This window comes from Miniopterus natalensis, chromosome 1 (assembly GCF_054644295.1).
Source record: "Miniopterus natalensis isolate mMinNat1 chromosome 1, mMinNat1.hap1, whole genome shotgun sequence".
NCBI lineage: Eukaryota > Metazoa > Chordata > Mammalia > Chiroptera > Miniopteridae > Miniopterus > Miniopterus natalensis.
This window is the reverse complement of record NC_142081.1, coordinates 91051450-91072852: the sequence shown is the minus strand read 5'-3', so window position 1 is coordinate 91072852 and position 21403 is coordinate 91051450. Positions and strand designations below refer to the sequence as shown.

Here is a 21403-nt window from a genome sequence, read left to right as displayed (position 1 = left end):
TTGGAAAGAAGTCACTTTTCCTTGTCCACATGTAAGGAGAGAACAGTTATGCTCCCCTTCGTTTTCGGTGAAGTATCTACATAATTTATTTGGAATTCTCCTACATGTGACTGTTCTCCGTCATTTATTAACCTATTCAATCATTTATTTATATTAGTGTGTGTCCATGGATATTTATTTTATACTTTGGGTTATGAGCAACAACTACATTATTTTCTTGTTCTAGCTTTGGCCATTGGGAGCTCTTTCAGTTGACACCTGTACCCTTTGATATAACTCCTATCAATATGGATGTTTTTATTTTTGACCATTTCCTCATTTTCTTGCAGTAAAACATGCTCCAGGCTCATTATGTGTATTCCTGCTCCAGTCCTACAGTCAAGTTACTTTTCGGAAGAGGAACCTGTCACTTTTATAAGCATAAAACAGCTTCTTAATCAGCTATTCCAAACATGAAAACTGCTCTTCAATCTCTCTTTTTTTTAGTTCACTAGTAACAAAAGGTGGGAAAATGTTTAATAAATGATATAACCAGAAATGCAAACTCCCAGTAAGGATTTAAGGAACAATGATTCTGATTTACTGCATAGAATATAAAAATTAGATAAATTATTTAAAATCATAAATGTCCCAGAAAAATTAGGGCTCTTTGGGTTTCATGCTTTTACAGAAAGCTTCTAAGAACATAAAATGATCCCAGTTGAGCTCCTCAAATAGTAGGTACATGTAGATTATGAAATGAACTTGGGAAACTTTGAAAGAGAAAATTATATGCACTCACAAGTAGAAAATGAATAGAAATGAACACATGTTGCTTACTGACTTATGTAATGACATTTAGAGATAATTCTACTTAAAATATTTTTCATTAATTTTCCTTCTTAAATATTAATTTATAAATACTTTGCCTAAGAATTATTTAAGTGTTCTGATAAAGATCAATTGCACCTTAGCAGGTTTGGCTCTGTGGTTAGAGTGTCGGCCTGTAGACTGAAGGGTCCTGGGTTTGATTCTGGTGAAGGGCACATGCCTGGGTTGCAGGCTCCATCCCTGGCCCCAGCTGAGGCATGTGCAGGAGGCAACCAGTTGATGTGTCTCTCTCACATCGATGTTTTCCCCCCACCCTGCCACCCCCACTCTTTCTCTCCCTTAGACTCTCTGAAAAGCAATGGAAAAAATATCCTTGGGTGAGGATTAAAAAAAAAATCAAAGCTGGCTAAATAGCGTATCTATTAAAAAACAGCATATCTATAACAGGATCTAATTTGTGTAAAACTATTTAATCATATTCATAGTAAATATCTTGAGGAATATTTATCAACATTAACATGGCTGTCTATTTCTGTAATATTGGCAGTTTTTTACAAAAAAGCATTTATTACTTTTGAAATTAAAAAAGGAATTCAATAAACATTATACAAAGCCCAAACATATTTTAGTAACATATCTAGTCTTTGCTAAAAAGTAAAACAATAAAAGAATTTATAGATGAACTAGGGTTTGAGGTTTAGTTTGGAGGTGAAGACCAACCATTGCTTGAAGTGGTAGCTTGAAAGGTTGGCTAATGGATAACTTTTTTTCCCCAGAAGGAAGAAATAACCTCAATTTTAATATTAAGGGCTTAGATGGTGTAACTTTTTTTGAAATGTAATATTCCTATTATATTGGTTGAATAAGCTATGAGAGGGTGAGAGAGATCTCTGGAATTTAGAAATAGAGGCATGTTGTAGTGATTCATGTTTGGTACTCTTTATGCTAGTCCATATCTCCAGCTAGAGTTTATTTATTTATTTTTTAGAAATTTTTATTTGTTGATGAGAGAGAGAGAGAGAGAAACATCAACTTGTTCCACACATCCATGCATTCATTGGTTGCTTCTTGTATGTACCCTGACTGACAGGATGGAGCCAGCAACCTTGGTATATTGGAGGATGCTTTAGCAGGGGTGGGGAAACTTTTTTCCTGACAAGGGCCATTTGGATATTTATAACATCAGTCATGGGCCATACAAAATTATCAGCTTAAAAATTAGCTATGAAAAAAAGCTCCTAGATTTATTGAATTTTGACTCCTGCCTGTGGTTGCCTTGGCAGGGCCAGTCCAAATGACGTCTTAGGCAGTATAGGGTCTGGGGCAGATGTTCCCCACCCCTGCACCAATTGAGCTACTGGGCCAGGGCTCTAGCTAAAGTTTAATTGGAAGTGGTGAAAGCAGAGGTGGTTTATGAGTCATAGGAATGGTTCTCAAACTTTTTGGTCTCTGGACCACTTTACAATTTTTTTTTTTACATGTTTTTATTGATTTCAAAGAGAGGAAGGGAGAGGGAGAGAGAGATAGAAACATCAGTGATGAGAGTCATTTATTGGCTACCTCTTGCATGCCCCCTACTGGGGATCAAGCCTGCAACTCAGGCATGTGCCCTGACCAGGAATTGAACCCTGTGATCTCCTGGATCATAGGTTCATGCTCAAACACTGAGCCATGCCAATCAGGCCCACTTTACACTCTTAATAATTATTAAGGTACTCCAGTGCTTGTGTTTATGTGGGTTATATCTATCAATAGTTACTATATTAGAATTAAAAATAAATTTAAAAATCTATTTATTAAAAAATAATAAACCCAAACACATCTTAACATAAATTGCATGTTTCTGTGAAAAGTAACTGTATTCTCCAAAATAAAAAATTTTAGTGAGAAGAGTGACATTGCTTTCCATTTTGCATATCTCTTTAATATCTGGCTTAATAGAAGATAGCTAGGTTCTCTATGGTTGAAGTATATGAAGAAAATAGGAGGCCTTAGGAGGAAAATTTAATAGTCTTTTTGGATAAGTATAAATATTCCTTTCCGACACTACAGAAAATTTGACAAGTGGTAGTTTCTTAAAGGTTAATTGTAATGAGGAGTCTAAAACCATATCAAAGAACCTTTGTATTCTGATTTTTATGTGTACACACACGCATACACGCATGCTTGCACACATACCTATTTATCCAATGGTCTGTCTTGCACTTTGGATGACTCTTGTATACATGCATGATTTTGTAATGTCTTGCATTATTCATTTGGAAAATGTTGGTTCATTGTATCATGTAGATAACCCATATGTTGACATATCTCATACAATATCAAAAAGTCATATTCATTAATTGCACTACAGTTTCATTAGAAAAGTCTTTAAGCTGTCACTCATGGTGGTGAACACTTTTCCAAATTTCACTTGAAAACTAAATGTTATCACTGGCAACAAATACTGTCAGCTGCTTTGCTTGAAGTGTTAGGCTCATTTTGGAGAAACATTTCTCAATTCCCAAGTCAGAGTAACATTGGTTTGTCAATTGTTCTTTCAAGGAGAAAATGGTGTTCCATGAAAGAAGCAGATAGTTCAGCTTACAACTCAGACACACAGGTGTCTTTCTTCCACAGCCATCCTAGCATGTGTACTTCCCATTTATTCTCACAGAATGTTAGAAAGATGTGTATGCAACGGTTGACACATATAATTAATACTTTTTACTACCTTATCAAGGATATTCTTAAATTAATTAAAAAAACACACCCTGGGAGTGTGTGGCAGCAAAATATACAGTGATCCCATTGATACCCTTTTTGGAAACCTGTATAAATGGCACGCCTATATCTAGTCTTCCCTTTCTTGTTAAATAATAACCAGGTTATTACAACGGCATCACAAAGACCAGTAGGACAGTTTTGTGCCACCCTCTTGATTCCTGATAAGGCAATGTCAGCAGTGCTACTATTGTTTTGTATATCATCAGTACAAATGTGAACCCAATAAAAAAAAAGACAAAGAACATATATTATTATGAAGATTGTTTTTAACCGCGGGACCCCAAAAAGGCTCGCAGATTTCCAGAGACTTGGGGGCCACCCTTTAATTGCAGAATTAACAGAGGGAGAACATGTGAGAAAAAGGTCATATAATGGAAACAAACAGTTGAATTGAATTTAGTATATAATAATTTTATTACAACAAAGAGTGCAGACATCAAGTGCCACAATAAGCAGATTAGGAGAAAGACTAGTGGGGTTTATCAGGTCAGGAGACAGGACTTTAAATAGGCCTTGAAGGATTGGTACAAATCGTTTGAGGAAACGGTTGGAAGGGAAAGGCTTGTTCAAAACCTGCAACTGACCAAGGGTCTGACCAGACTGACCACTGATATCTTGTAGATATGAAAGGCAAATAAAGAACAACGCCAGTCCCTTGTTCCACTGCGGTCCTGTACATAGGAGGTGATCAGTAAATCTGTGTTGCCAACACTGAGGCCCTGGCCAGGTACCTCAGCTGGTTACAGCCTCTTCCCAATACACCAAGGTTACAGTTGGATGCCCCATCAGGGCGCATAGAAGAATCAACCAATGAATGCATGAATGGGTGGAACAACAAACTGATGTTTTGCTCTCTCTCTCACCGTTCCTCTCTCTCTAAAATCAATCAATTAAAAAAGTTGTGAGGGAGGAAAGTCCTTTACACTGATTTTACACTCATAATTTGTCTGTAGATGAAAACCCACTAGAAAAGGAGTATGTCAGAGGAAAAATATAGTTTTGCTAATATATTTCTGATTATTTGAAAAGCCTGTGGGATCGCGTCTCGGCCTTTTGGCTAAGATCAAGTGAAAAGCCCGTGGAACTGTGTGGCAAGGAAACGGTGGTGCCCGAGAATATTCACACAGGTCTGAAGCAACTCAAAGGAAAATACTTCTGTTGAAAACACCTTTCCGATATATTGTTATTAGTATGTCAAAGCCAAACTTGGTGGGTTCCGAGCCTGTAGCGCTCAGCCAACGGTGCATCTCACCCAGTCCCTCCGGACTAGGATTTCCGTGGGTTTCCGCAATTGCACTAAAGCAGGCTCTCTGCGCTTGCCGTAACGTGGACTCTACCATTGCGCTCCGAGGGGGGATTTGGCGGCAGCGGAAGAGGGAGAGCACAGGGTGTGTGTTGGCAAAGCAGGGCCCTCAGGAGGACGGTCGTTTCACGGTTCCCTAACCAGCCCGTCGTTGTCCCCTCCACCCCTCCCCTCTGCCCCAGTCCGGCCCGGGCATCTCTGTGTCTCCGCGCGGCGGCAGGTGAGCGTGGGGCGCGCGGGCTCCCAGGCTTTGCAGCGCACCCCCTATGTCTCCAGGGCGGGTGGCGGCGGCCGGCCTGGGAGGCGGCCTCGGGCACAGTAATGGCAGCGCTGTGAGCTGGGGAACGCGAGTGACAGCCGCCACCGCCGCCGCCCACCCTCCTCGACGGGGCTTCGTCCTTCATTCCTTCGGGCTGCCTCCCCTCCCCTTGTCCCCTGCCCCTTGTCCCGCTTCTGCAGAAGGTAAGCCCGCTGAGGGTCCGGGAGCCGACTGCAGACGCCGGGAAACTTCCCTTCCCCGTTGATGGGTGGCGGGGATGGGGCGGAGGAAAGGAGTTGGGGGCGAGGAGGGGGAAGGGGAGAGGGGGAAAGCGGGTGGCCATGGAAGATTACGTCCTGTAAGTGTTACCCGTTCCCTAGAGCGCTGTTCCCTAAGTCCGGCCACTACCTGGACTTGGTCCCTGGCCTTCACAACCTGGCCTTGGCCGCCCCTCCCTCGGCCCCATTTTCCTCCGAAGGAAGGTGAGAGTGCGTGTACTCTTCTGCTTATTTACGTGCTCACCGGGATACACAACTCTTGTGTTATTTGGGGTGGGGGGCTGCGTCAATCTCTTACATCCTTACCACGAGTATTTTCACTTTTGTTTCCGCAGACAACGAAGATTGATAGCTATTGGGAGGAGTAGCCTACATACATGCTAGCTTGTTTCAACAGTTAGGGTCTGGTGAAGTAAGATCTTTAGGCTCTCTTTAGAGCACTTACACACTAGGGAGCCTGGACCATTCCCTGCCACCTCACAAATACCTGCATGTAAATAAAACATCTGTGAATTGCAGACTTGCTATTGTTAAATCTTCTCCTTTCCCCCATTGATTACTATTATCAGTTGAAGGGCCCTATGTTGGAAGTTTAAATTTTGAAGATGATAAGATATAAACTGTTAACATTCGCTATAGACTCTTTGACTTTACACTATAAAAATCTTTTAACTAGACCTGCCCCAAACCTACAATCATAGTAAACTATAGGAAGTAATCACTTTGTCCTGATTGACTACTGACTAAGACATTTAAAAACACTCAAAAGACTGTCCCATTACCCTTCAGAATTTTACACTCCTTTCCAAAACAGACAAGTGAGGAAATAGGCTATATCTTGTCCCTTTTGCCCAAATACAATGTTTGGAAGACCTTTCCAAAAGAGTCACAGATAAAATAACAGATGTACACAGTGTTTTGAGTTATCCTCTTTAAATTTTTTTTTTTTTCCGGATCTTGTTTACAAGTAGCAGGAACATTTCTACAGTGTACATGCACATAGTGTGAAAAATACCTTTTCTATGTGTTTCAGTGTTCACATGCATCTGAATACCCTCTGCCCTGTGGTGATTTTCCATGTTTTATGTGTGAAGTTAGTTTTTCCACATCTTTTATGCTCACCAGCCTAAATTAAATGTGGATCTTCTTTAAAGTCAGTTTTGCCTTATCTATCAGTTAAATATTTATTAAGCACCTGGTTCTTATGCCAAGCATGACACTGAAATTTCTGCCCTCCTGGAGTTTCAGTTCTGGTGGTAGGAAGGGAGGGAAAGACAATAAATGAGAAATACAAATAATTTCAGAGAATCATAAGTGTTATAAAGGAAATAAAATAGGGAGTTGTGGTAGTGACTGGGAGACTACTTCCAGTGCTGTGGTCAGGAAAGCCCTGTCTGAGATGACCTTTGACTTGATACATGAAAAGTGAGAGGGATTTAACCTTTGGAAATCTGACTGAAGTGTTTCTGTCTGAAGGAACAACAAATGGAAATGCCCAGAGGTAGTATCAAGCTTGGGTTCAGCAAACTGAAAGAAGCTCAGTGAAGGCCCTTGTGAAAGATAAGAAGTAAGGTCACAGCTAGGGGCCAGATCATGTGAGGTCTTATTGTCCAAAGGCCTTTGGCTTTTATTTTTAAAGTACATTGAAAAGCTGTTGGAGTTTTTGCTACACTGGTAGTGATAAGGCCTGATTTACAATCTGACTGTGGAGGAGATGCGATGAGAAGAAAAAGGAAGCAGGGAGACTGAGAAGGCTGTGGCAGGCTGAGTAATGACTGGAGTGTTAGAGACAAGTAAAAAAGGTTTTGAGATACATTTTGGAGTTAAAGGTAGTTATTGAATTTGTGGTTTGGATGGAAGTGCAGTTCGTTAGGTCCTGTGATTCCTAGGTTTTGGGCTTCAACTGGAGGATGGTGGTGCCATGAATTGAGATGGGGAAGAAGTGAGAGAAGCACGTTAAGTGAGAGGATAAGGTAGGATTGGACATACTAAGTAGGAACTATTAGATGTTCAAGTGGAGGTTAGAAGTAGGCAATTGGATATACAGGTCTGGAATTTAGTGGCGAGGTTAAGGAGTCGTTCATTCAACGATTGCTTTTCAAGCACCAGCAATGGACCAGGCAGTGGGGATATAGTAGTGAGAAAATAGACAAAAATCTCTGCCTTCATGGGACTTAAATTTTGGTGAGGAGAGAAAGAGATGGGAGTCATCAGCATTTATCTGTTGGGTTATTTATGTTTTGAATAAAAACTACATTTACATGATTCAAAATTTAAAATGTTTGATGGGATATAAAATGAAAATCTCCCCCATTTTTTGTTTCCCATCACCAGTTTTGCTTTGAGCCAGTGTTAGCTTTTTCTTACATATATTTCAAAAGATATATTTCATGCACATATAAACAAATATGAAAATATTCTTCCAACTTTGCAAAAGTGGTAGCATATTTCACCTGCTTTGACACCTTGTATTTTTTTAAAGAGTATTAAATAGTATTTAAAAGTTATGAAACAGGATGGGACCACCTAAGGAATGAATGTAGAAAGCAGAGGAGAAAGTCAAGGGACACAGCAGCATTTTCCCACTTGGTTCTTGCTCTCTGAGTTTTGGACCTACAAATGTGGAGTTGTGTAAAGAGCTTTTTTGTGAGTCTTTACAAAAGTTTGCATTGTTTCTTTTGTGCCCCTTATTGCCTGTCCTCTTTTTTTTTTTTTTTAAATGTATCTTTATTGATTTCAGAGAGAGGAAAGGAGAGGGAGAGAGAGAGATAGAAACATCAATGATGAGAGAGTCATTGGTCAAGGCTACAACCCGAGCATGTGCCCTGACCAGGAATTGAACCCTGATCGCCTGGATCCCAGGTCGACTCTCAACCACTGAGCCACTCCCGGCCGGGCAGCCTGTCTTCTTTATATGCTGGAAAAATATTTGATTATTATTGAAAGCAGTGTTTTCATATATGTAATGTCAGTCAAATAAGTAAATTGATGATAGGATAAGGCCTTGAATCTTCATATTTTAAAGATTTTTGACTGGCTAATGTTAAGTCTTGGAAAAACAAGCAAAGATTTGGAATGTTACCATGAGATTTATAACAAGTTATTGATCCTTGAGATGTATGACCGAATTCTCTCTCAGTAATCAGTTAATCACACTATCTGTTCAGAGAGATCTGGCTCCTTGCCTGGGTATGAATCTTAACAGTAATGTTTTTCTTAGCATAATCCTTGTTTTACTATCTTTAATATATAGATTCATCCTGTGTTACTACTGTGATTTATAAAGGCCTATTGGAGGTACTGGAACCATACAGTTCTTTTTTTTTTTTTTTTAATATGTTATTGATTTCAGAGAAAGGAAGACAGAGGCAGAGAGAAATAGAAACGTCAGTGGTGAGAGTCATTGATTGGCTGCTTCCTCCACGTCCTCCACCAGGGATTGAGCCCAAAACCCAGGCAGGCATGTGCCCTTACCGGGAATCGAACTGAGACCTCCTGGTTCATAGGTTGATGCCCAGCCACTGAGCCATGCTTGCCCATGCAGTTCTTTTGATTCTTAAAATTTTTGAAACAAGTAGTGTTAAGATCATGATGTTAGCATCTGTAACAACTTTTGGGATGCAGTTGAACCCTGCTGATTGAGTCACCTGGAGGAGGGGAGATGGAATATTTTCTATTAAGTTGCTTTAAGCATTATTACATTGAAGAATTAAAAATCCAGACTCATTGTGTTCTCCACTCTCTTTATAATACTTTCTATGTTGGATGACATTTTGATTTTCAGTTAGCTGTCTTTAGCCAGATACAGTCTATGTAAATTGATATACCTGTTTTTTTCTGAGATTGTTCTTGATTTAAGAACTGTTTAGTTTGATTTTTGTGTGTGGTTATTTTTATTATTATTAGCTCTCTTTCATTCTTTATTGCCTGAGATTAATGTATGCAGCTAGTTTTTACATTGGAGAAATATAATCTTTGATAGAAAATACTTAATAGTACTTTCTGAAGCATTAGACACTAATCATTACATGTAAGATCACTGTGTGAAATATGTGTAGTGAGTTTGTTAGGCTTATATAATTAAACTCTATAAATTTATAGGTGTTAGTGTCCTATTTGAAGATTTAGTTATCCAAAGTATTTTCATTTATATACTTTAACATTAAAATGGTGTTACTGTTGTTATTTAATCATTAGATTATAATCTTTGTGTATGTCAAAATTTTTCATCAATCAGGTTGACAGTTTATCATTTTGGTTTCTTTTATCAGCTGTTAGCTTCCCGAGGCCAACATTTCTAGCACCTGGTAGAGGTCTGGAATATAGGAAATACTTAAATATCTATTAACTCAATGACTTAAGTCTTGTTCTAATATAGGTTGCTTTTCAAATAATGAAATGTTGGGTTTATCCTGTATAAATATTTCTTGAATTTCTCAACTTTGTTTTAATTTAGTTGAAGGAGAAAAAGTATAGGATACTTAAAAACATTAAAAAAATTGGGGGGAATAATTTTACACTTACAGAGAAGTTGCAATAAATGGTACAGAGAGCTCAGGTATACCCTTCACCCAGCTTTCCTTAATGTTATATAACCAGAACATAATGATCAGAACCAGGAAATTAAACATTGGCACAATACTATTAACTAAATTATAGACCTTATTTGAATCTCACCAGTTTTTCCACTAATGTCTTTTTTCTGTTTCATGATTGAGCCAGGATCAGACATGGCATTTAGTTGTGTCTCCCTAGTTTCTCCTGATCGTGACAATCTTGGGTTTTATTACCTTCACGCTTGTGATGAGTGTGATCGGTTATTTTATAGAATTTCTCTCAATTTGAGTTTGTCTGATGTTGTCTCATTATTAAATTGAGGTTATGCATTTTTGGAAAAAATACTACAGAAGTGATGTTGCATCCTAGTTAGTGAGTGCATCATTCTCACCGGGTACAGGATGTCAGTAAATCCCGTTAGAGATGTTATCCCTCATTTGGTTAAGGTCGTGTCATATTTCTTTACTTGTAAAGTTATTATTTTTCTCTTTATAAATACTAGCTATCTTGGGGAGATTCTTTGAAACTATTCAGATATCTTGTTCTCAAACTTTTGCCCACTCATTGCAGCATTCTTTGGTAGATCTTGCGTGTAAGTATTATACTGGGGTTTCCCTGATTTTATATTTTTGTCATTTCTTTCTATATTTATTAATTGGAATTCTTCTATAAGGGAAGAATTCCTCTTGCTGCATTTATTTATTCAGGAATTTGTTTATATCAGTATTGAATTACATATGTTTGTTTTATTCTATGGTTTATAATCTAATACTGTCATTATTTTGTTGCACATATTGTTCCAGCTGTGACATCAGGTCAGCTCTTTATCTTTTCTAATGCTACATCTTCTTTTTAGGATCTTGTATTTTCTCTGCTGTAACTCTGGAATCAATCATTTCTCCAGGGAGGTCAGGTTCCTTCTATTGGAAAATATTTATTTATTTATTTATTTATTTATTTATTTATTTATTTATATTAAATTTAATGGTTAATATGAATATATAAGTTTCAGGTGTGGAGTTCTGTGTTACAAGATCTGTATATTGCTCTGTGGGGCCCAACACTCAAAGTCATACCTTCTCCTGTCACCATATATTAAGACTCTCTTTAACCCCCACCCCCTTCCCTCTGGCAACCGCCACACTGCTATTTGTGTCCACAAGTTTCAGTTTTATATCCCACATGTGAGTGAAATTATATGGTTCTTAGCTTTTTCTGACTGACTGACTTCACTTAGCATAATATTCTCAAGGTCCATCCATGTTGTGGCAAATGTGAGTATTTCAGCCTTTCTTATGGTGGAGTAGTATTCTGTTGTGTAGATGTACCACATCTTCCCTATCTAGCCCTCTATCACAGGACACTTTGGTTGTTTCCATGTCTTGGCCACAGTGAATAATGCTGCAGTGAACATAGGGATGCATATATCTTTGCTAATACACGTTTTTGAATTTTTCAGGTATATATCCAGGAGAGAGATTGCTGGGTAGTATGGTAGCTCTATTCTTAATTTTTTGAGGAATCACCAGACTGCTTTCCATAGTTTTTGTACCCACCAGCAGTGAATGAGGGTTCCCTTTTCTCCACACCTCTCCAATACTTGTTATTGCTTATCTTGTTGATATACGCATTCTAACAGGTGTGAGGTGGTCCCTCATTGCAGTTTTGATTTGCAAATCCTTAATTGCTAGTGAGGTTGAACATCTTTTCAAAAAGCTATTGGCTGTTCTTATGTCGTCTTGGGAGAGGTGTCTGTTCAGGTCCTCTGTCCACTTTTTGATTGTGTTGTTTGTTAGGTGTGAGTTTTATGAGTCCTTTATATATTCTGGAAATTAATCCTTTGTTGGAGCTACTGTTTGCAAATATGATTTCCCATCTGGTTGGCTGCCTGTTTGTTTTGTTGTCAGTTTCTTTTGCTGTGCAGAAGCTTTTACTTTGATATAGTACCATTCATTTTTATTTTTATTTTTATTTTTATTTTTTTATGTTTATTGATTTCAGAGAGAGGAAAGGAGAGGGGGAGAGAGAGATAGAAACATCAATGATGAGAGAGTCATTGATCGGCTGCCTCCTGCACACCCCTAACTGGGGATTGAGCCCGCACCCGGGCATGTGCCCTGACCGGGAATTGAACCCCGATCGCCTGGATCCTAGGTCAATGCTCAACCACCAAGCCACACCCAGCCAGGCCCATTCATTTATTTTTGACTTTACTTCCCTTGCTTTTGGGGTGAAGTTCATGTAAAATGTTCTGTATGACCAAGGTCCATAAGTTTGGTACCTATGTTTTCTTCTACGTAACTTATGGTTTTGGGTCTCACATTTAGGTTGTTGGTCCATTTTGAGTTAATTTTTGTACATGGGGACAAACTGTAATGCAGTTTCATTCTTTTGCTTGTGACTTTCCAGTTTCCATAGCACCGTTTATTGAAGAGACTATCTTTACTCCATTGTGTATTTCTGGCTCCTTTTTTGAAAATTATCTGCCCATATACATGTGGTTTTATATCTGGGCTCTATTCTGTTCCACTGATCTGTGTGTCTGTTACTGTGCCAAAACCATGCTGTTTTGATGATCATAGCTCTTTAGTATAATTTGAAGTCAGGTAGCGAGATACCTCCAGCTTCTTTTTCTCAGGATTGCTTTGGCTATTTGAGGTCTTTTGTGGTTCCATACAAATCTGATGATTTCTTGTTCTATTTCTTTAACAAATGACATTGGTATTTTTAAAAACTATATTTTTATTGATTTTAGAGAAGAAGGGAGAGGGAGAGAGAATTAGAAACATCAGTAATGAGAGAGAGTCATTGATTAGCTGCCTCCTGCACGCCACCTGCGGGGATCAAGCCCTCAATCAGGGCATGTGCCCTGAGTGGGAATCAAATTTCCATGTCCTGGATCATAGGTTGATGCTCAACCACTGAGCTACTCGGGCTGGGCATGACTTTGGTATTTTGATGGGGATTGTATTAAATCTGTATATTGCTTTTGGTAATATGGCCATTTTAACTATGTTGATTCTTCCAATCCATGAATATGGGATATTTTTTCATTTGTTGTATCTTTTTAAATCTCTTTTAATAATGCTTTGTACTTTCAGTATATAGGCCTTTCACGTTTTTTGTTAATTTTATTCCTAGATATTTTATTCTTTTGGTTGCAGTTGCAAAAGGAATTGTTTTTTTCATTTCTCTTTCTGAAGTTTTGTTGTTAGTATACAGGAAGGCAGTGAATTTTTGTACATTGATTTTGTATCCTGCAACTTTACTGTATTTGTTTATTGTTTCTAATAGTTTTTGGTGGAGTCTTTAGGCTTTTCTATGTGCAGAATCATGTTGTCTGCAAAAAGTGACAGTTTTACTTCTTCCTTCCCTATTTGAATGCCTTTTATTTCTTTCTCTTGCCTTTTGCTCTGGCTAGGACTTCCAGAACTATGTTGAATAAGAGTGTTGAGAGTAAACATCCTTGTCTTGTTCCTGATTTTAGAGGAAAAGCTTTCAGTTTTTCACTATTGAGTATGATATTACTCAATATCATAGTGAGGGTTTATCAAATGTGGCCTTTTTTATGTTAAGATACTTTCCTTCTATTCCTGTGTTATTGTGTGTTTTAATCATAAATGGATGTTTTAGCTTATCAAATGCTTTTTCTGAATCTGTTGATAAGATCATATGATTTTTATCCTTTCTTTTGTTAATGTGGTGTATTACATTGATTGGTTTACATATGTTCAACCATCCTTGTGTCCCTGGAATGAATCTCACTTGATCATGATGTATTATTTTTTTGATGTACTGCTGTACTCAATTTGCTAGTATTTTTAGGATTTTTGCATCTGTATTAATCAGAGATATTGGTCTGTAGTTTTCTTTTATGTTATCCTTCCCAGGTTTTGGTATCAAGGTTATATTGGCCTCATAAAATGTGTTAGGAAGTATTGCCTCTTCTTCAATTTTTTGAAAGAGTTGGAGAAGGATAGGTATCAAATCTTCTTTGAAGTTTGGTAGAATTCACTGGTAAAGCCATCTGGTCCTGGACTTCTGGGAGTTTTCTTATTTTTTTAAAATATATCTTTATTGATTTCAGAGAGAGGAAGGGAGAGGGAGAGAGAGAGAGAGAAACATCAGTGATGAGAGTCACTGATCGGCTGCAGCCCGCAACCCGGGCCCGTGCCCTGACCCGGAACGGAACCTCCATCGCTTGGATCCTAGGTCGATGCTCAACCGCTGAGCCACGCCCGAATGGGCGTGGGAGTTTTCTTTTTGTTTGTTTTTTTAAATCCTTATCTGAGGATATTTTTCCCATTGTTTTTTCAGAGAGAGAGCGGGGGGGGGGGGGGGAGCGAGGAACATCAATGTGAGAAAGACACATCGATTGGTTGCCTCCCGCACTTGGGCCCATGGGGGCTGGGGATTTAGCCTGTAACCAAGGCACATGCCCTTGGCCGGAATCAAATTAAGGACTCTTCAGTCTGTAGGCCGACGCTTTAACCACTGAGCCAAATGGGCTAGGGCTTGGGAGGTTTTTGATGGTTGTTTCAATTTCCTTGCTGCTGATCTGTCTATTTAGATTTTCCAATTTTTCATGATTTAATCTAGGAAGGTTATATAATTCTAGGAACTTATCTATTTCTTTTAGGTTATTGAATTTGGTGGCATATAGTCTTTCATAATATTCTAGTATGATCCTTTGTATATCTGTGATGTCTGTGGTGACTTCTCTCTTATTTGTGATTTTGTTTATATAGGTCTTTTCCTTTTTTTCCTTAGTGAGTCTAGCTAGGGATTTGTCAATTTTATTAATCTTTTCAAAGAACGAGCTCTTTGTTTTATTAATTTTTTTATATAGTCTTTTTGTTCTTTGTTTTATTCAGTTCTCTAACTTTTTGATTTCCTTTCTTCTGCTGACTTTAGGTTCCTTTTGATCTTCTCTTCCTGGTTCTTTAAGATGTGATGTTAGGTTATTTCCTTGGGATTTCTCTTGTTTCTTGAGATAGGCCTGAAATGTTATAAACTTCCCTCTTATTACTGCTTTTACTGCATCCCAGAAGTTTTGATGTGTTGTATTGTCATTTTCCTCTATTTATGTTTTGATCTCATCTTTTATTTCTTCTTTGACTCAGTCATTTTTTAGTAGTATGTTGTTTAATCTCCACGTATTTGTGGGTTTCTTTACTTCCTTTTTGCAGTTGACTTCTAATTTCAAGACACTGTGCTTGGGAATATGCTCGGTATAATTTCAGTCTTCTTGAATTTGATCATGCTAGTCCTGTGACCCAACATATGGTGTATCCTTGAGAATGTTCCATGTGCACTGGAGAAGAATGTATAATCTGATGTTCTGGGATGAAGGGCTCTGTAAATTTCAATTATGTCCTTTTGGTCTAGGGTTTCATTTATTGGTTTTCTTTTTGGTTGATCTGTCTAGAGCTGTCAATGGAATATTAAGGTCCTCAACTATGATTGTGTTTTGATCTGTTTCTCCCTTTACTTCTGTGAGTAGTTGCTTTATATTTCAGTGTTCCCTGGTTGAGTGCATATATATTAAGAAGTGTTATGTTTTCTTGATGTAGTGTCCCCTTTATCATTATAAAGTGTCCATCTTTGTCTCTTGTTATCTTTGTTGTGTTGAAATATATTTTTTCAGATATAAGTATGGCTACACCTGCTTTTCGGTGGATATTACTTGTTTGGAGAATCATTTTCTACCCTTTTGCTTTGAACCTACCTTTGTCTTTGCAGCTTATATGTGTCTCCTGTAGACAGCACATGGTTGGGTTTTGTTTTTTGATCCACTCTACTACTCTGTGCCTCTTTATTGGTGAATTCAGGTGATTTACATTTAGGGTAATTATTGATGTATGAGGATTTCCTATAGCCATTTTATCTTTTCTGGTAGTTCTGTGCCTCTGTTGATTCTTTTCCTTTGTAATTCCATCTGTTGTTTTTGTTTGGTGGTGCTTTATATTTCTTGCCTTTGTGTCTTTTTTGAAGCTGTGTGTCCTGGTTTGGGGATTTTTGTGTGTGGATACCATTAGATTTATAAAAAATAAAGTTGCATATATACAATAATTTTTTTTCTTTTGAGTGCATCTGATGTTCATCCTCCTTTGTCAGTTTACTTCCCCCCCCCTTATATGGTTTTGTTGTCACAAATTTTCCTTGTTTATGCTGTAAGTTTTTTGGTGAACCCAGGACCCTTCAGTTCACAGGCTGACACTAACCACTGAGCCAAACTGGCTGGGGCTCTCCTTCATATTTAAAAGAATAATTTTGCTGGATATATTATTTGTGGCTCAAAATTTCTCTCTTTCAGATGTCTGAATATTTGGTTCCATTCTCTTCTGGCTTGTAGTGTTTCTACTGAGAAATGAATGAAATTCTGATGGTTTTTTCTCTCTCACATCCATCTTTTTCTCTTGCTTCCTCACTCTGAAAATCAGTAAACATATCCTCAAGTGAGATTAAAAAAGGAAGAAGAAGAAATGGTTTGAATGTAGAGTTGACGGAACTTGATTGATTGGATTGATTTGTAGAGGAGAGTATGAAATAAAGAATGATTAATAAAATTTCTAGCTTGAGTGAAGTGTGGATGACAATGTCATCACTGATTTGTAGAATACTGGAAAAGGATGGACATGTTGCATTTTGAGGGGTTACGTTTGTTGAGGTGTAACTTACACACAGTAAAATTCACCCTAAAAAAGATATAGTTCTTTGAATTTTGCAAAAAAATATTTTTAAATCCTCACCCAGGGATATGTTTTTTTTTTTTAATATATCTTTATTGATTTCAGAGAGAGGAAAGGAGGGGGAGAGAGAGAGACAGAAACATCATTGATGAGAGAGTCATTGATTGAGCCCACAACCTGGGCATGTGCCCTGACCGGGAATCGAACCCCGATCACCTGGATCCTAGGTCAACGCTCAACCGCTGAGCCACGCCCGGCCGGGCCGGAGGATATGTTTGTTTGTTTTTTAAATTGATTTTAGAGATAGAGGAAGGGAGAGAGAGATTGAGAAACACCAGTGTGAGAGAGAAACATCAATTGGTTGCCTCCCATACATGCCCAGACCAGAATTGAACCTGCAACTTTTACGTGTATAGGACGATACTCCAACCAACAGAGCTACCTGGCCAGTGCTTGTCAAATTTTTTTAGGTAGTGTAACCACCACCACAATCAATATATATATTTAATCCTCACCCGAGGATTTGCTTTTATTTATTTTAGAGGGGGAGGAAGAGATAGGGGTAGAGTGGGGGTAAATCGATAGCCAACCTCCTATATGCATCCTGACTGGGGATTGAACCCACAACCCAGGTATGTGCCCCCACTGGAAATCGAACCCGAAACCCTTTGATGTATGGGATGTTGCTTCAACTAACTGAGTCACCCAGCCAGGGCTAGAATATTTTATCATCCCAAAAGTCTCTGATGGCTTATAGTTCATCCTGAGCCTTTGATAACCATGTATATTCCTATATCTTTGCCTTTTACAAAGTGTCATATATATTGCATAATATAATATGTAGCCTAATGAGTCTGTCTTCTTTCACTTGCATAATGATTTTGAGACTCATCTGTTGTCCATGTATCGGTAATTTGTTCCATTTTATTGCTGAATAATAGTATACCATTATGTGAATGCACTGCATTTTATTTTTCTAGTCATTGGTTGATGGGCATTTGTATTGCTTCCACTTTTTGGCAGTTATGAATAAAGGTGCTCTAAAGATTTGTGTTTAGGTTTTTTTGTAAATATATATAATTTTTCATGTATAAATGTGGGATTGCTGGGTCACATGGAAGGTGTATGTTTAACTGTAGTAGAAACTGCCTAGGTGTTTATTTCACTTTAAATTTCTACCTGTAGCAAATGAGAATTTCAGCTGTTTGTGTCCTCATCAGCATTTGATACTGTTAGCTTTTTTTTAGCCTTTCTAATAAGTGTGTAGTGGTATTTTGTTGAGGTTTTAATTCGCATTTCCCTAATGACTAATGATACTGGGTATCTTTTATGTGCTTATTTGCCATCATTATACCTGAATTCTGTTTGGGTTTTTTGTGTTTTCGCCATTTGTTTGTTTGGTTGTATGTTTTCTTATTATTGAGCTTTCAGTGTTTTTTATTTATTCTGAGTACCTTTTCTCCCAGCCTGTGGCTTGTCTTTCATTTTCTTTTTTTTTTATTGAGATGGAATTGACATACAATGTTACTAGTTTCAGGTGTACAACATGATGAATTTAGTTTTTGTATATATTTCCAGATCATCACAGAATGTCTAGTTAACATCCATCACCATATATAATTATAAACTCTTTTCTTAAAATAAGAAATTTAAAGGTTATTTTCTTAGCAACTTCCAAATGTGCAATATAGTATCATTAAGTATAGTTACCATACTGTACATTACATCCCTATGAATATTTTATGACTGGAAGTTTGTACCTTTTGACATCCTTCACCTATTTTGCCAACCTCCACCCTCCGCCTCTGGCAACACCAGTCTGTTTTCTGTGTCTGTGAGTTAGTTTGTTTTTTGTTTTGTTCTGTACAAATTTTGACATTTTTTTTTTCTATTTCTGTGAAAAATGCCTTTGCAATTTTGATAGGGATTGCATTGAATCTTTATATTGCTTTGACTAGTATGGACATCTTAAAATATTAATTTTAATTCATGAACATGAAATATCTTTCCATTTATTTGTCTTCAATTTTTTTCATTAATGTTTTATAATTTTATGTGCTTACCTTTCACCTTCTTGCTTAAATTTATTTCTAGGTGTTTCATTCTTTGTGATGCAGTTATAAATAGGATTGTTGTCTTTATTTCTCTTTCTGATAGTTCATTATTAATGTATAAAAATGTGACTGTTTTGCATATTGATTTTGTATTATGCAACTTTATTCTAACAGTTTTTTGGTGGAGTCTTTAGGACTTTTTGTGTATAATATCGTATCATCTACAAATAGTGACAGTTTTACTTCTCCCTTTCTGATTTTGATGCCTTTTACTTATTTTTCTTGCCTAATTGTTCTGGCTAGGATTTCCAATATTATGTTGAAAAGTAGTAATGAAAGTGTAGGATATGAATGTGGTTTGTCATATATGGCCTTATTATGTTGAGGTATGTTCCCTCTATACCCACTTTGTTCAGAGTTGTTATCATAAAAGAATGTTGAATTTTGTCATGCTTGTTCTGCATCTACTGAGATGATTATTTGATTTTTATCCATCCTTTTGTTAATGTGGTGTATTACATTGATGGATTTGTGCATGCTGTACCACCGTAGTATCCCTGGAATAAATCCCACTTGATCATGGTATATGATCCTTTTAATGTATTGTTGAATCTGGTTTGCTAATATTTTGTTGAGGATTTTTGCATCTGTTTATTGGAGATATTGGCCTATAATTGTCTGTTCTTGTGGCATCCTTGTCTGGTTTTGGTATCAGGGTAGTGCTGGCCTTATAAAATGTGTGTGGAAGTGTTCATTCCTCTTCTGTTTTTTGGAAGAGTTTGAGGAGGATTGGTATTTTTATTTGAATGTTTGATAGAATTCACCAGTGAAGCCATCTGGTGTGGAATTTTATTTGTTGGGAGGTTTTTGATAATGATGCGATCTCTTTAGTAATCATTCTGTTTATATTTTCTGTTTCTTAATGAGTCAGTCTTGGTGGGTTGTATGTTTCTAGGAATTTATCCATTTCTTACATGTTGTTAAAATTGGTTATAGTAGTCTTCTATGACCCTTTGTATTTTCTGTGCTATCAGTTGTAATGTCTCCTCCTCTATTTCTGATTTTATTTGCGTTCTTGCTCTTTTGTTCTTGGTGAGTCAAGCAAAAGGTTTGTCAGTTTTATTTTTTCAAAGAACTGGCTCTTAGTTTCATTGATCTTTTCTATTGTCTTTTAAGTCTCTATTTAATTTATTTCTACTCTGAACTTTATTTCCTTTCTTGTACTAACTTTGGGCTTTGTTTGTTCTTTTTTTTCAGTTCCTTGAGGTTTGAAGTTAGGTTGTTTATTTAAAAATTTTTTGTTTCTTGATGTAGGCATTTTTTCCTTCTTAGCACTGTTCTTGCTGCATCCCATAAGTTTTGGGATGTTGGATTTCCATTTTTATTGGTCACAAGGTAGTTTGAAATATTTTTTATTTCTTTGACCCATTGGTAGTTCAGTAGTATATTGTTTAATCTCCACATACATGGATGGGCAAAAGTAGGTTTACAGTTGTTCATATTTAAAATGACATGCAGGTTATGATTATTACAATAGCTTTATTAACTCAAAAGGATAAACTCTGTGTTTTGCATGCTCACAACTATAAACCTACTTTTGCCAACCCTGTATTTGTGGTTCAGTTTTCCTTTTGTAATTCATTTCTAGTTTTATACCATTATGGTTAGAGAAGATGCTTGATATGATTTCAATTTTCTCAAGTTTTATTAAGACTTATTTTGTGGCCTAACATATGGTCTATCCTGGAGAATGTTCTGTGTGCATTTGAGAAGAATATGTATTTTGTTGCTTTTGGGTGGAATGTTCTGTATATATCTGTTAAGTTTATCTGATCTAATGTGTTGTTTAAGGCTGATATTTCCTTATGATTTTCTGTCTGGGTGATCTATTCGTTGATGGAAGTGGGATACTAAAGTCCCCTTCTATTATTATATTGCTGTCCATTTCTTCCTTTAGCTCTGTTGATATTTGCTTTATATATTTAGACATTTCTATGTTGGGTGAATAAGTAATTACAAATATGATATTCTCTTCTTGGATTGACCCCTTTATTATCCGGACCTCTTCTTTGTCTCTTATTACAGTCTTCCTTTTAAAGTTAATTTTTTTTCTGATGCAGGTATAGCTACCACAGCTTTCTTTTGGATTCTGTTTGCATGGAATATCTTTTTCCTCCCTTTACTTTCAGTCTGTGTATGTCCTTACATCCGAAGTGACTCTTTTGTAGGCAGTGTATAGATGTCTTGTGTTTTGGGTTTTTTTTACTCCATTCAGCCACTCTATATCTTTGGATTGGAGAATTTAGTCCACTTACATTTAAAGAATTATTGATAGGTATGTACTTACTGCCATTTTGTTTATTATTTTCTGGCTCTTTTGTACTTTCTGTCTCTTCTTTTTTTACTCTCTTCCTTTGTGGTTTGATGACTTTCTTTAGTGGTATGCTTAGAGTCCTTTATCTTTTGTGTATCTGCTACACGTTTTTGCTTTGTGGTTACCTTGAAGCTTATATATAACAACTTGTATTTATAATACTCTATTTTAAGTTGATAACAATTTAAGACTGAATGCATTCTACATTTTTTACTTTCCCTCCCTATGTTTTATGCTTTTGATGTCACATTTTACATCTTATATTTTGTGTATACCTTAACAAATTATTATAGTTATAGTTATTTTTACT

General features: G+C 37.0%; 1 protein-coding gene across 2 annotated transcripts in view; it reads left to right on the top strand.

Moving 5' to 3' along the window:
• Positions 1–5058: 5058 nt before the first annotated feature.
• Positions 5059–21403, top strand: part of CUL2 (cullin 2) — a 115646-nt gene continuing 99301 nt past the window's right edge. Inside the window, exon 1 of one of the 2 annotated variants that reach the window (XM_016197155.2) lies at positions 5059–5099. The gene's annotated coding sequence lies outside the window, so the exon portion shown is untranslated. Of the gene's footprint in view, positions 5100–5247; positions 5342–21403 lie in introns of those variants that run through there. The other variant, XM_016197154.2, reaches the window with a different exon arrangement.